This window comes from Drosophila hydei, unplaced genomic scaffold (assembly GCF_003285905.1).
Source record: "Drosophila hydei strain 15085-1641.00,03,60 unplaced genomic scaffold, DhydRS2 tig00008114-arrow-pilon, whole genome shotgun sequence".
NCBI lineage: Eukaryota > Metazoa > Arthropoda > Insecta > Diptera > Drosophilidae > Drosophila > Drosophila hydei.
This window is the reverse complement of record NW_022045827.1, coordinates 5,234,403-5,246,554: the sequence shown is the minus strand read 5'-3', so window position 1 is coordinate 5,246,554 and position 12,152 is coordinate 5,234,403. Positions and strand designations below refer to the sequence as shown.

The 12,152-nt window shown below is 42.0% G+C and overlaps 1 protein-coding gene across 5 annotated transcripts in view; it reads left to right on the top strand.

Moving 5' to 3' along the window:
* Positions 1–12,152, top strand: part of LOC111592925 — a 50,862-nt gene that overhangs the window by 14,597 nt on the left and 24,113 nt on the right. For all 5 annotated transcript variants that reach the window (XM_030224482.1, XM_030224481.1, XM_030224483.1 and 2 more), the window contains exon 2: positions 4,423–4,468. The gene's annotated coding sequence lies outside the window, so the exon portion shown is untranslated. The remainder of the gene's footprint in view (positions 1–4,422; positions 4,469–12,152) is intronic.

The following is a 12,152-nucleotide window of genomic DNA, read 5'->3' as shown; positions in this document are numbered from 1 at the left end:
TCTTACGCACAGGCCGCTAGAGGTGGACCGTCAAATAAGAATACCACAAGTGACACTTTGTTCACTGAAATGCTTCAGCAACAACAACGTCAGTTTGACGCAATTAATGCCGAGCTCAAAGCGATGCGAGAAGTACAATCCCAACAAGCAACCATGCTAAACAGTTTAATGGCCATCATAACCAAGCTTGCCTACAAATAATGGCTTTACGTGTGGGTATCTGGAACGCCAATGGCCTGAGAAACAAGACTCAGGAACTGGCTGCGTTTCTCTCACAAGAAAACATAGATATAATGTTAATAACAGAAACTCATGAGTGCCCCACTACACAAATTTTCGGATACGAACACTATCAGGCTCATGGTGAAGGAGCAAACTGCTTTGGTGGATCCTCAATCCTCATACGAGCAACAATACCGCATACACCTTTACTGTCAATTTGCAACGCAACAATGCAGGTCTCAGCCATCACCCTGCCTACGTCTATTGGAGCGATCGAAGTTGCGTCAATTTATCTTCCGCCAAACACTGGTCTGTGTGATCATCACATGGAACAGGTTCTAGGCCAAAGGTTGAATAAGACCCTCATCGGCGGCGACTGGAATGGATGGCACCCATTTTGGGGAAGCAATAGTGCGAATCGTCGCGGAGAAGTCATATTTGAGGCGATTCAAAACTTACAATTCAGCATATTGGCGACTGGAGCCCCCACCCGTTACCCAATTAATGGACACAGGCCCTCGGCAATCGACTTCGCTGTCTACAAAGGCATCTGTGACCGGCAATTGACCATTGAAGAATCCTTGGACCTATCCTCTGACCACCTGCCACTAATAGTCACAATCCACGCGCAGCCACAGCCCTTGCCCATTAGGAAACAACTACTGCCAGCAGGATCAGATTTAGGAGTCTTTAGGCGCGAGCTCCATTACTCTTTGCACATAGAAATGGAACTTAACACTCCTGAAGACGTGGACTACGCAGCAAACAAACTGCAGGAAGAAATAGTCAAAGCTGCGCACCAAGCCGCCCCACCATCTTGCCAAACAAGACAACAGTCTCCGTACAACATCCCCCTCACCTTGGAGGCCCAACACCTACTAATACACAAAAGATGGGCCAGGAGACGCTGGTTAAGATTACGCACGCCTGATGCCAAATCCACGTACAACGAAGCCACGAGGCATCTTAAAGCTGCTCTCGCCCTGCTTCAAAAGAGGTGTATCAGCGATGCGCTGGTACGAGCTGAATCGCCCACTGACGCAGAGTTTCAATTATGGAAATTTACAAGAAAGCTCAAACGGCAGCCAATACGTCGACATCCCATTCGGAGCATTTCTGGTTCCTGGCACATTGGTGACGAAGCTCAAGCTGAGGCTTTTGCAAACCACCTTCAAGACCAATTCACGCCGGTGATTACCGCAGAGGCCTCAGAAATCGAAGCAACAGAAGACATCGTTCTCTCGCCCCTCCCAGCTGAAGACCAGATAACTGGATGTACAAAAGAAGAGGTTCTTGAACACATCAGAAGAGTGAAGGCAAAAAAATCCCCTGGATATGATCTAATAAACGGCAGAGTCCTTAGAGCACTGCCTGACTCCACCATAGACTACATAACTATGGTGTACAACGCCATGCTCCGCATCCGGCACTTTCCAGCCTGCTGGAAGCGCGCCGTGATTGTGATGATTCCTAAGCCTGGCAAACCCGTGGGAGAAATTGAGTCGTACAGACCAATTAGCCTGTTGCCAGTACTCTCCAAAATATTCGAAAGAATATTTCTGGAACGAGTACTGACACATCTGGGACGCCAGGAGGCCATTCCAAACCATCAGTTTGGCTTCAGGAGACAGCATGGAACACCGGAACAGGTTCACAGAGTTGTGCACCATATCCTTGGAGCCTTTGAAGAAAAGATGTACTGCTCTGCCGTCTTTTTAGACATCAAACAGGCGTTTGATCGAGTTTGGCACCTGGGACTGCTGCAGAAAGTGAGGACCACCCTTCCAGCCCCATTTTTCGCGTTGCTATCCTCATACCTTATTGGAAGAACCTTCCAAGTGTCAAGGGGGCAAGCAGTATCCTTGACTAGACCAATTATGGCTGGAGTACCACAGGGTAGTGTTCTAGGCCCAACACTTTATACTTTATTCACAGGAGATATGCCAACTCCCGAGCCAAATATAGGAAGTACAGATGCAGTACTCATAGCGACCTATGCAGATGACACCGCCATCTTATCACGTCACGTATCTGCGCAAGAAGCTTCAGACTCACTACAAAAATATCTGGACTCTTTCGGACGCTGGGCAAAACGGTGGTGTATCACCATTAATGCACAAAAGTCTGTACATACTACCTTCGCCACTAGAAGAGGAGATTGCCCAAGCGTTGCATTGGGGCCCACTATTCCCAAAGCCTCAAAAGTAAAGTACCTTGGTATCACTCTTGACAGAAGGCTGACTTTTAAAGCGCACATAAGTCAAGTAACCTCAAAATGCAAAAGCAAGCTAAAAACCCTCGACTGGATGCTGAGAGCTTCAAGCAAGTTGTCTTACAGCAGCAAGGCCGCCATCTACAAGGCAATAGTTGTCCCAACCTTCGTATATGGTATCTCTCTATGGGGCTCCTCGGCGAAGACTACAAGGAACAAAATTCAGACCCTGCAGAATAAAGCACTACGCAGATGGACTGGAGCCAGCTGGTTTGTAAGAAACTCAGTCTTACATAGGGATTTAGCAATTCCCACAGTTGCTGAACTCATTGGGCGACACAGTTCAAGATACGCGGACAGACTTGCAGCGCATCCTAACCATCTCGCAAGCAACCTGGCTATAAACAACAATAGGCGAAGACTGAAGAGATTGCATCCTCTAGACAATATAAGAACTAATTAAGATAGTAGCTACAAGTGCAGAATAATTGGCATATCTGCCCTCCCATTAGTTAAGGTTTAGAGCTAAATGCGCTATAGAGTCTAAGACAATAAGCTGCAACAAAATAAAGAAAAAAAAAAAAAAAAAAAAAAAAAAAAAAAAAAAAAAATTGGAGCACACGATGAGAGTTGTGCATCCGCTGCCAATGACAATTGTTTGCCAAGACAGGATCCATTATCGTTACAGCCAGCAGCCTGGCAGTCAGACAAAAGTCAGGGCACTTGTGTGTTGCCTTGACTCGTTGTCTAATGCTGCACATAACTTTCCTTTGCAGCTGTTGACTGAATTTGCAGAATCTGTTTCTGGGCGCTAGCCAAAAGAAAAAAACACTCAGAATATTATCATCATGAAAACGAACATTATTGTCATGTCTGTTATTATTGTCTGTTGTTGTGCCACATGCAAATCGCTTGCCCACCCAATTAGTTTTCACAGTCACATTTAAAGCGCCATAAAGCACTAAATATATGTATATATATGTGTGTTTGTGTGTGTGTGTCTGCTTGTGTCCTGCTTAATGGACTCTACTGGATGATGCTATTCATCATCAATCAATACAACGATTGCGCCGTCGCTGTATTCGGGTCAAAAGAGTTTGTCAAACGAGCGACGCTGCACTGACTGTCTATAAACGTCTGTGTGTGTATTTGTGTGTGTGTGTGTACAGAGCACTTAATGCGGCAATAAGCAAGGATACGAATACATGACAACATGCATATCTGGGCCATTGGCATTAAGTGCTTGTCAATTTGCATTGATTTGACACTCTTTTTTGATTATACAAAAGATGCATATAAAATCGCTTGAATATGTTGAAGCACATGTAGTAGTGTAATATGATATAATAAGATATACACTAGCTTTAATAGATATGTCATTTAAATATAAATATATATAAAAATATAAATGTAATAGAATCAGAGTGGATGCAAATGAAGTAAGAGGCAGAGTTGCTACGGCTACAAAGCATTTCTGTTAATAAATTTGTAAAATACATTTTTTTATATTTTATTAGATTACCTGATATATTGAATAATATCTGCAAAGAGTATTCCGAAAGTTCAGTCTGTCTTTTATACTATAACCCATCTTAAGTCTGCAGAGTTTCTGTCGTCACGTCATAGCTCTAAGAGAGCTGTGTGGAATAGCTCAAAGATAATACTGCAATTCCTATGATATATTCAGAATATGCTTAAATATGAACTATATTATTTATTACAAATAAAAAATATTTCATAAATGAAAACTAAGAAGTTTAAACAGACCGAAAAACTAAGCCAAAATAAACAAAAGTTAAAAAAGTTTCCTCGACATATAAATACTATATAATATAACACTTTTTACATTAGCTTTTACTATAAGTTTTAACAAATATTAATATGAAAATGTGCCATAAATTGAAATTAACATTTCATCAAATAAAAACTTGCCTTTTCTATAAACTTTTCACTAAATACAAACTTTTATCCGCTTACTATCTTTCCAGCTGACATGTTCAAGGCCAGCGCAGAGTCGAGCACTTTATGTTTTCGGTAAGTGCAGTCCGATAGATATTGAATAAATAAATAAATAAGCAGGGAAAGTCGTTAAAAGCGGAATGTGCCCAAACAATTTAAACTTTTGCGACAGTCAAAAGGCGCGACTCAGCCGAGAGCTCGTAAATGTTTGCGACTGTGCCACAGACAGAGGCAGTTACAAAACTCTTAAATAGCTAATCAAAAATACATACACAGACACCATGCAGGACTCGCTGGCAGTGTGGCAGAGCGAGGAAAATGAGGAAAATTCGTATGCACATAGAACTCGCAAGGTTTTCTGCTGTCGAAGCAAATACAATTTGGCAAGCGCTTTAGCAGCTATATATGTGTGTATATATATATATATATGTGTGTGTGTGCGTATTAATTTGATAAAGTTTATTAGACACGGAAACCGAGCGTAGCCCGAGCTCTTAAATTAATCATACGCCATGTCAGGCGACATATATGCTTTTATGTATATCAAATTATTTACGGTTCACAGGAAAATTTCATTGAATTTTCGACCTTTTTGGAAGAACTTTAAGAGCTTGGCTGGCTGCTCTTGTTGATCTTGTTAAGAGCAGGGACACGCGCCTAAGCTGTCATTAGTTGAAATCACATGTCATTGACAGTTCAAATTGACCTCCAACACAAACAGGGTCTGCACAACTTAATACGAAGGGTATATAGAAATATGTGAGCGAATGCATATGAGAGTCAAAAGGTATGCATACACTGAAAGAAAAGGACAGTTAATTGCTTTAGAAATATTATATAGGTTTTGAGAGTTTGGACATTTGTTAAGCTATTCAGTAATTTTTGTAAAATTTAAGCTTAATTTTTAAATTAAATTTTGTTAATAAAAGTGCATAAAAATCATTTACAAAAATATAATAAAATATAAATATGATTATAAAATAATAACAAAATAAAAATATAAATAAATTTCAAATTTATTCCACACAAAATATTTATGAAATTTATATCTAGAAAACTTGCTGTATTCCATGTCAAACCTTAATTCGCTGAGTGTATGCTGCTCTCCATATAAATGTTTATATGCATATGTATATGTATCTGTGTGCGTGTGTGTGTGTATATATGTCAGGCGCTTTGTTCCAAGTGTGAACTATTGTTGTTTCTGTTGTTTGTTTGTTCGTTGGGCGCTTAAATGTTTGCCTACGTGTCAGGCTGCTGTCAGTGGCAGTTGCCACATATGGGGGCGCCTGTTTTATGACAGTTCATTGATATTCATTCGGATACGTGTATGTGTGTGCGTGCGCTTAACCCTTTTGTGTCCCACTTGACTGCCGCTTAAATTGCCTTCAATGTGGTTGCTAGACAACAGCAGTGAGCCGCCCAGGAAATTCAATTAAAAATCGCAAATGACACTGAGAGCGACCAATGCATATATATGTGTGTGCCAGTGTGTGCGTGCCCACAAATCGGCTTACGTCGACTGGCTGCTCTGTCCATAGCAATGTGCTCAAGTGCCAGCAGCTGGCAAAGTCAATCACAAGTTTGATTTCCTGCGCCGTGCTCGCACTCTTTTGCATACTTTTTATTGCATACTTTGCTGCGCTTTGCAGCGCTTCCTCTGGCCACACAATCAATATGGCCACCAGATTCGTTATAGATTCATGTCCGGCATCCATACTTTCCTTCATTTTGTGTACCCAGAATCAATTTTTTTCCATTTTCTCCATTTTCCATGCATATGAATGGGCGCGTGCATCTTCTTGGCTGCAAGTTCTGTTTTTTTGCGCCAGCTGTTTGGCATTTTCTATTCATTTGCTGTTCTGCTTCTTCGTTTTTCCGTGCTGCAGTTGGCAAACTCTTGACGGAAATAATGTTTTATATCTGTCTGCTTTGGCTCACTCAACTCGTTTGGCTTTAAAGTTCAAGTATTTTGGGGCGCAAAGTTCTGGGCGAACAAAAAACCAAAGCTCACAAAATCTCATCAATTTTTCAATGCACACCTGAGAGCGCTAGAGCCAAACAACAACACGGTAGCAGCAACAAAATTAGCCAAGTTTTCTGGCCAACTTCCAAGCGAAGCGTAAATTTCATCCAGCCTCCAAAATACATTGATATACATCCCTCTCTCCCTCTCTCCCTCTCTCCCTCTCTGCCTCTCTCTGCCTCGACTTTGTTCTGACAGCAAGACACTTAATCCGCACGTTTACACCTCAACGCACACACACAAAGTAGACAACGCAAGGGGCGGCTGGGTGCGGGGGCGTGCCTGCGGCTGAAGTCGCAATAAATTCGTGTATCTACTTAATAATTAACTGGCAAAAGTTTTTGGCACCACAACAAAAGAGCCCATAGGCAGCCCTATAACAATATGAGCCCAGACAGCAGCCAGTGACAGAGCTTGCATTTGCGCACAAAAGGGGGCTCTTTGACGCGATAAATCTAGTCACAATAGTTCAGTTATCGTGCTGGCAGATTATGAAATGAGCATTATCAAAGAACAACTTCAATGCACAGTTGAGTTGGCTTAGCTGAAGGTGGTTTCTTTGTCTGTTAAGCTGTTGTTCTATAAGTTATTCGGAGTAATCGATAGCAAGTTCATTGAGTTATCGATAACAAGGCATATCTTTGAGCTTAGGTTGTATAAAAAGCAAAGGATAGGCAAACAACAACAGACATAAAAAAGCAACCATTTTTTATCGATAACATGCTATCGATAGCCCATGAAAACATCTTCTGAAATAATAAAATACGAACTTTATCGATGACATATGATCGGTATCTGACGTGTTAATTGAAATTTTGTAAATTCTAAAATATTCTTTAGCCAAAGAAATGAATTGTATACTTGAACTAGTTGAAGTTGAATGGTTATCGCTTATCGATAACTTGGCAAACTGAAAACTATGTATTAAAGTTGCAGTTCTATACAAAAAACTATCGATATTTATTATCGACAGCTTAAAAATATCTGGACTAGAAAATTCCTAAAATGCCTAAGGAGAAGTTTGAAGCAGAGTTGTTAACAGAGTTCGGGGTAGAGCTGACAATAGACATTTGGGGCATGGCAAAGTAGAGCTGACCAGAGTCTGTTATATAAAGTATTGTCTCTATTTTGCTAGGCAGTTCATGTTGACACAATCCAAACTTAAAGACTAAAGATCTTCCTGACAACTGGCCACAAAGAGTAAAGTTTTCCAAACGAATTGAGGTTGGGCTACGCAATAGCTGGCGGATGTGGCAAATAGCGAAACGATTACAAGCGAAATGTAGCGCTGTTTTAATTGCACTTGAACTCCACCTGGAGTTGGACAATCAGCGAACCCTGGCCATAGCCTGAACGAGCCCACGGCTCGACCCTAAGCAGTTCAGGTTAATTTGCTCAGCGATGTTGTTCCACTTGCTCATTAATTATAGCTAAGTCGGTGCCCTAATGATTTACCTGCAGATGTTGTTGTTGTTGTTGTTGTGAATGTTGCAAGTTTTTTTGCGTTTTATTATTTCTTGATTTCATTGCGCTAAGTGTGTTGGCTCGACTGCGGCCAGCCTGTTATCCTTGCCGCTATCCTCTCCGCTTATAAATGCTTTGTAATCAAATACGCGCAGCGAAAGTTTTCTTTTATTTTAATTTTTGTTCGCTTCGTCTTTTTGCTGCTTAGCTCACGCTATTTGACCGTTGAATTTTCTTCTTTTTTTCATTACGCCTAACAGCCACGCCCACTTATTGCGCATTTAATTAAGCAAATAGCAGCAGCAGCAGCTGAGCTCGGCATTTTCTTCTGCTTTTCTTTTCTTCTTTCTCGTCTTTTTTTTTTGGCTTTTTTATTCCTTCCCTTTTTTTGTCTTTTTTTTTTTGCTTTTTGGCTTTTTCATGCGCTGCCTCTTTGATGCCTATTCTTTGGGGTTTCGCACTTGTTGCCCCATTTTGCTGCCCATTTTGTGGCACGTTTTTGCGGCGATTTTTGTGCGCTGCTTCGTTTTTCTTTGATAAATTAATTTCGTTGCGCGTCAAGCGAAAAACATAAGTAAATTTAAAACTATTTTCAATCCAATTCATATAGAATGTTAGCTTTAAAAAAGCTAGATTTAGCTAGATTTCGTCAGCTCTGCTTGCGCTTGTTTCTGGCACTTCTTTCACGTTTTGAAGTTGGTTTTTAGCTGAGGCAAAGGCTGCTTAAACTTATTCTCTGCTTCATTATAAATTCCACTTAGGCATAAGCTGACGATGGCTATAAATTCTCACTCATGTTTCACGCTATTTACTGCGAAATAAACTGAATGAAAGCAAAGACTTTGCTTTTGCATAAGCCTATAGAAAGTTAAGCAAACTCTAACTGTGCGAACATCTAAAATACTACATATAACACTATAAGATATATATATATATGCTAAATTGCTCAGTTAAACTCAGACTGTTTTCTTTTACTTGTAATCAATATGTTTTCTAAACAGCTTAACCTTGTTTGAGCCGCTTGGGTCCTTAGGTATTTGGCCCAGGAGAGTTTTGATATTGTTTGCTTGACAATTTTGCTGTTCCATTTGAACGCAGCGCACACAGACAAAGTGTGCAGCCTTCCACTTAGTTGCATGCCCCACTCACACACACAGGCGCCCTGGCAGCTGGCTGTGAGGCAACTCTTATGCACATTCGCTGTTGCACATTGATTTCTTTCTTTTGGTGCTACCTTCGGCAACTTGTCGCCTTCCACTCAGCACTCACTGCCAATTTGCAACTAAATTGCAAAGCTGTCATTCGTGCAACCAACAACAAAAGCAACTGCTGCAAATAAACTGACTCACGTTGCCAGCAACAATTTAATACGAAATATGCTACGGTGCGACGTGACAACTGGGAATTGAGAATTGGCGAATTGCAGAGAACTGGAAAAGCGAAGAAGCAGCCAAGGAGTCGCAACGCCACGGCAAACGTTTCCACGTACAGGCATTTCAGCTTAACCAAATGCCACGGTCGAGTGCAGGCTGCGTTGCTCCAGTTATAACCTTTGCCCCCCACGTAGCCGGAGCCGCAATGTAATTGAGTTTTAATAAAATTGTAAACCAATTAACTTGTGAGTGCGAGCGCTTGTCTGGTCTGCTGCAGCAGAGTTTGCATTCATTTGCAACAATTAATAATGCATTAAGGCGCAGAGAGAGCGCGAGAGAGTGTGTGTGACAGGAGCGACTTGAGCCAAAATGTCAAGATTGCAAACTGCAGCAGCAGCCGCAGCGCAAAGCAAACGAGACAAGGCAACAAGGTCGCCATGCACGGCCAAAGACAACTTAATTAACCTCGACCTTCGCGGCCAGGCGGCCCATGCGCGCTGACGTCAGACCCCGTCGCAGTCACAGTCGCGGCCCCCGTTTTGCCAAACAAGCCACGTTCAATGCCGCTGCCTCTCCAGGCCTGGTCAACTGGATGACCATCGCCGCAGCCACATTAAGACATCAATAATAATAAAATAAAAAACAAAAAAAAATAGTTAATAATGCGTGTGCGTGCAATGTAAATATGAGCATAAAAAATGACTGCGCGCTGCGCTGCGCTGCGCTAATTGCCAATTCACTAAAGCGACCAATTGGCCGTGCAAGTGCAAGCGGGCAGGCGATAGGCGGGCGCGAAGCGTCACAGTGAATTGTAAATTTTGCGCATGCGCAGCGTCGACGCGTCGACGCATCGTACGATCTGTCGCGCTCTTTGCCGGTCCGTGGCGCAGTCACTCTCTGCGCCGGCTAAGGCAAACCCGTTTGGCAGCCTCTCTCAATGTTGCACAAGTGACGGCAGCTGCTGCCGCTGCTGTTGCCATTGCAGTTTCAAGAACCGGGTCAAGGTTGCTGCAGCGGCAGCGCCGTCGCAACGATCACAGCTAGCGGCGACGTCGACATCGCTTTCGCCTTGTTCGCTTTACATTGAAAGTCAAGTTCGTGCACATGTTTGATTGGCATTGGACAAAAGGCAGCTTGAGGCTTTCATAGCTGGACGCCGGACAGCGAACATGTTCGATAAGCAGGCAACATGTTCGAGCAGATATTACCTAATGATACTTAAGCTAAGCTATATAGATTCAAGCACCTAGATCTGTGCACTTCTATAGCCATTCGCTTATCTATATTAATATAGCATTTCTCTTAAAGTCTCTGCTATAAGAGCTGCGTCTGCAGTCATTAATCAAGCGCTGTGCATGGCCATAAAATGAAATTAAAAGTCCAACTCGATTGCCACTGATGGCCCACATGCACATACATATATAAATGCATCTATATATAAATCAGTGATATATAAATAAAGCTATTTATATACATTTATTATGCTTTGCCATTAATTTGCATGTGCAACATACAAAAGCACTGAGAGCTGCATAAAAAACAATTTTCATTTAATTGAAATTCTTTATTTTCCTTGGTCTTTTTTTGCAGTGCAATTTATCATTCAGGTTCGTGAAATATTATAAAATTACATTTATTATTCAAGCATGAAATTGTGCAACTAAATCAAAGTAGTCGAAGTAAAAATGTTGCAGGCAAAAAATGCATTTGGCATTTCGTATTTAAATGCAGCTTAAATTTTTAACTTAAATCAAGTAAAAGCTCTTTGTTTCCTTTAGGTTGTTATATAAAACCAATAGCTTTAATTAACTTTTCTGGCCATTTTCATGCCAATTTAGCTTGCCAATATATATGAATTTCGCTTACTTCAGGCAGTTAAAAATGCTATTATTCATATATTTATAGCGCGTCAACAAAGCGGCTGTCACTCAAAGCGCTTTTCAAAGTCAGCCGAGCACCCCATTTGGCCATGTGCATGGCAGTAGTCTATGTGCTATATATATATATACATACCCTGTACGCACAGCAGTCTGGTTTTTCTAGTATAGAGTAAGCTGTCTAGCACACATCTGTTGACTTAGATGCATTGTAGCTGTGACGACCCTGAAAATGCAATGAATGAAAGAGCTGGCTATAAAGTTAGAGTAGCTGACAAGGAGAGAGAGAGAGAGAGGGAGAGAGCGCACAGCTTGACAGCCTCGATGCGCATCGACAGCTCACTGCTGCTGTCTTCGATGGGCCCTGGCTCTGCTGCTGTGGCTGTGACTGCGGCACATTAATAGCCAAGTGCAACCGCATTTCCAAAAACAATGCCAAGCAGCGACTCGAATGACTTAGATGCGGGGCGGCGACAGCAGTGGATTACGCTGCTCTGATAAGCCGACACAGCTTGCAAGAATAAACTGTGACTCAGTCACACCACAAAATTACTTCGATACTTGCTGCGCTGCGCTCGCTGAGCAGCAAAAATCAATTGTCACAAGGTTAGCAATGGACAGAGAAATAAGAAAAACAAACCGTCAACCGAAAACCAAAAACAAAACGTTGCGCCGCTGATCTTGAACCAATTGCAATTTGTTAAATGTTGCCACGGTCACAGCAGCCAGCCAAAGATATAAATATATATATAGTTTATATAGATAGGCTGTAGCCATAGAGCCATGCCATGCCATGCCATGACATTGATCCGATCAACGTTTGCCCTCAATTAATGTAGAATGCGTATGCGTATGCGCAATGCACTTGAACTTGCGGCTCGCAGCTGCATTTGTCGGTTGCAGGCGCTGGCCATGCGGCGTATGCGCAATATTGCGCTCACACTTTGCCTTATTTGCACATTGCGCATACGCAACGTTGTGCGCTGACCTTACAAGCGCGCCTAATTAGACCTGGCCAG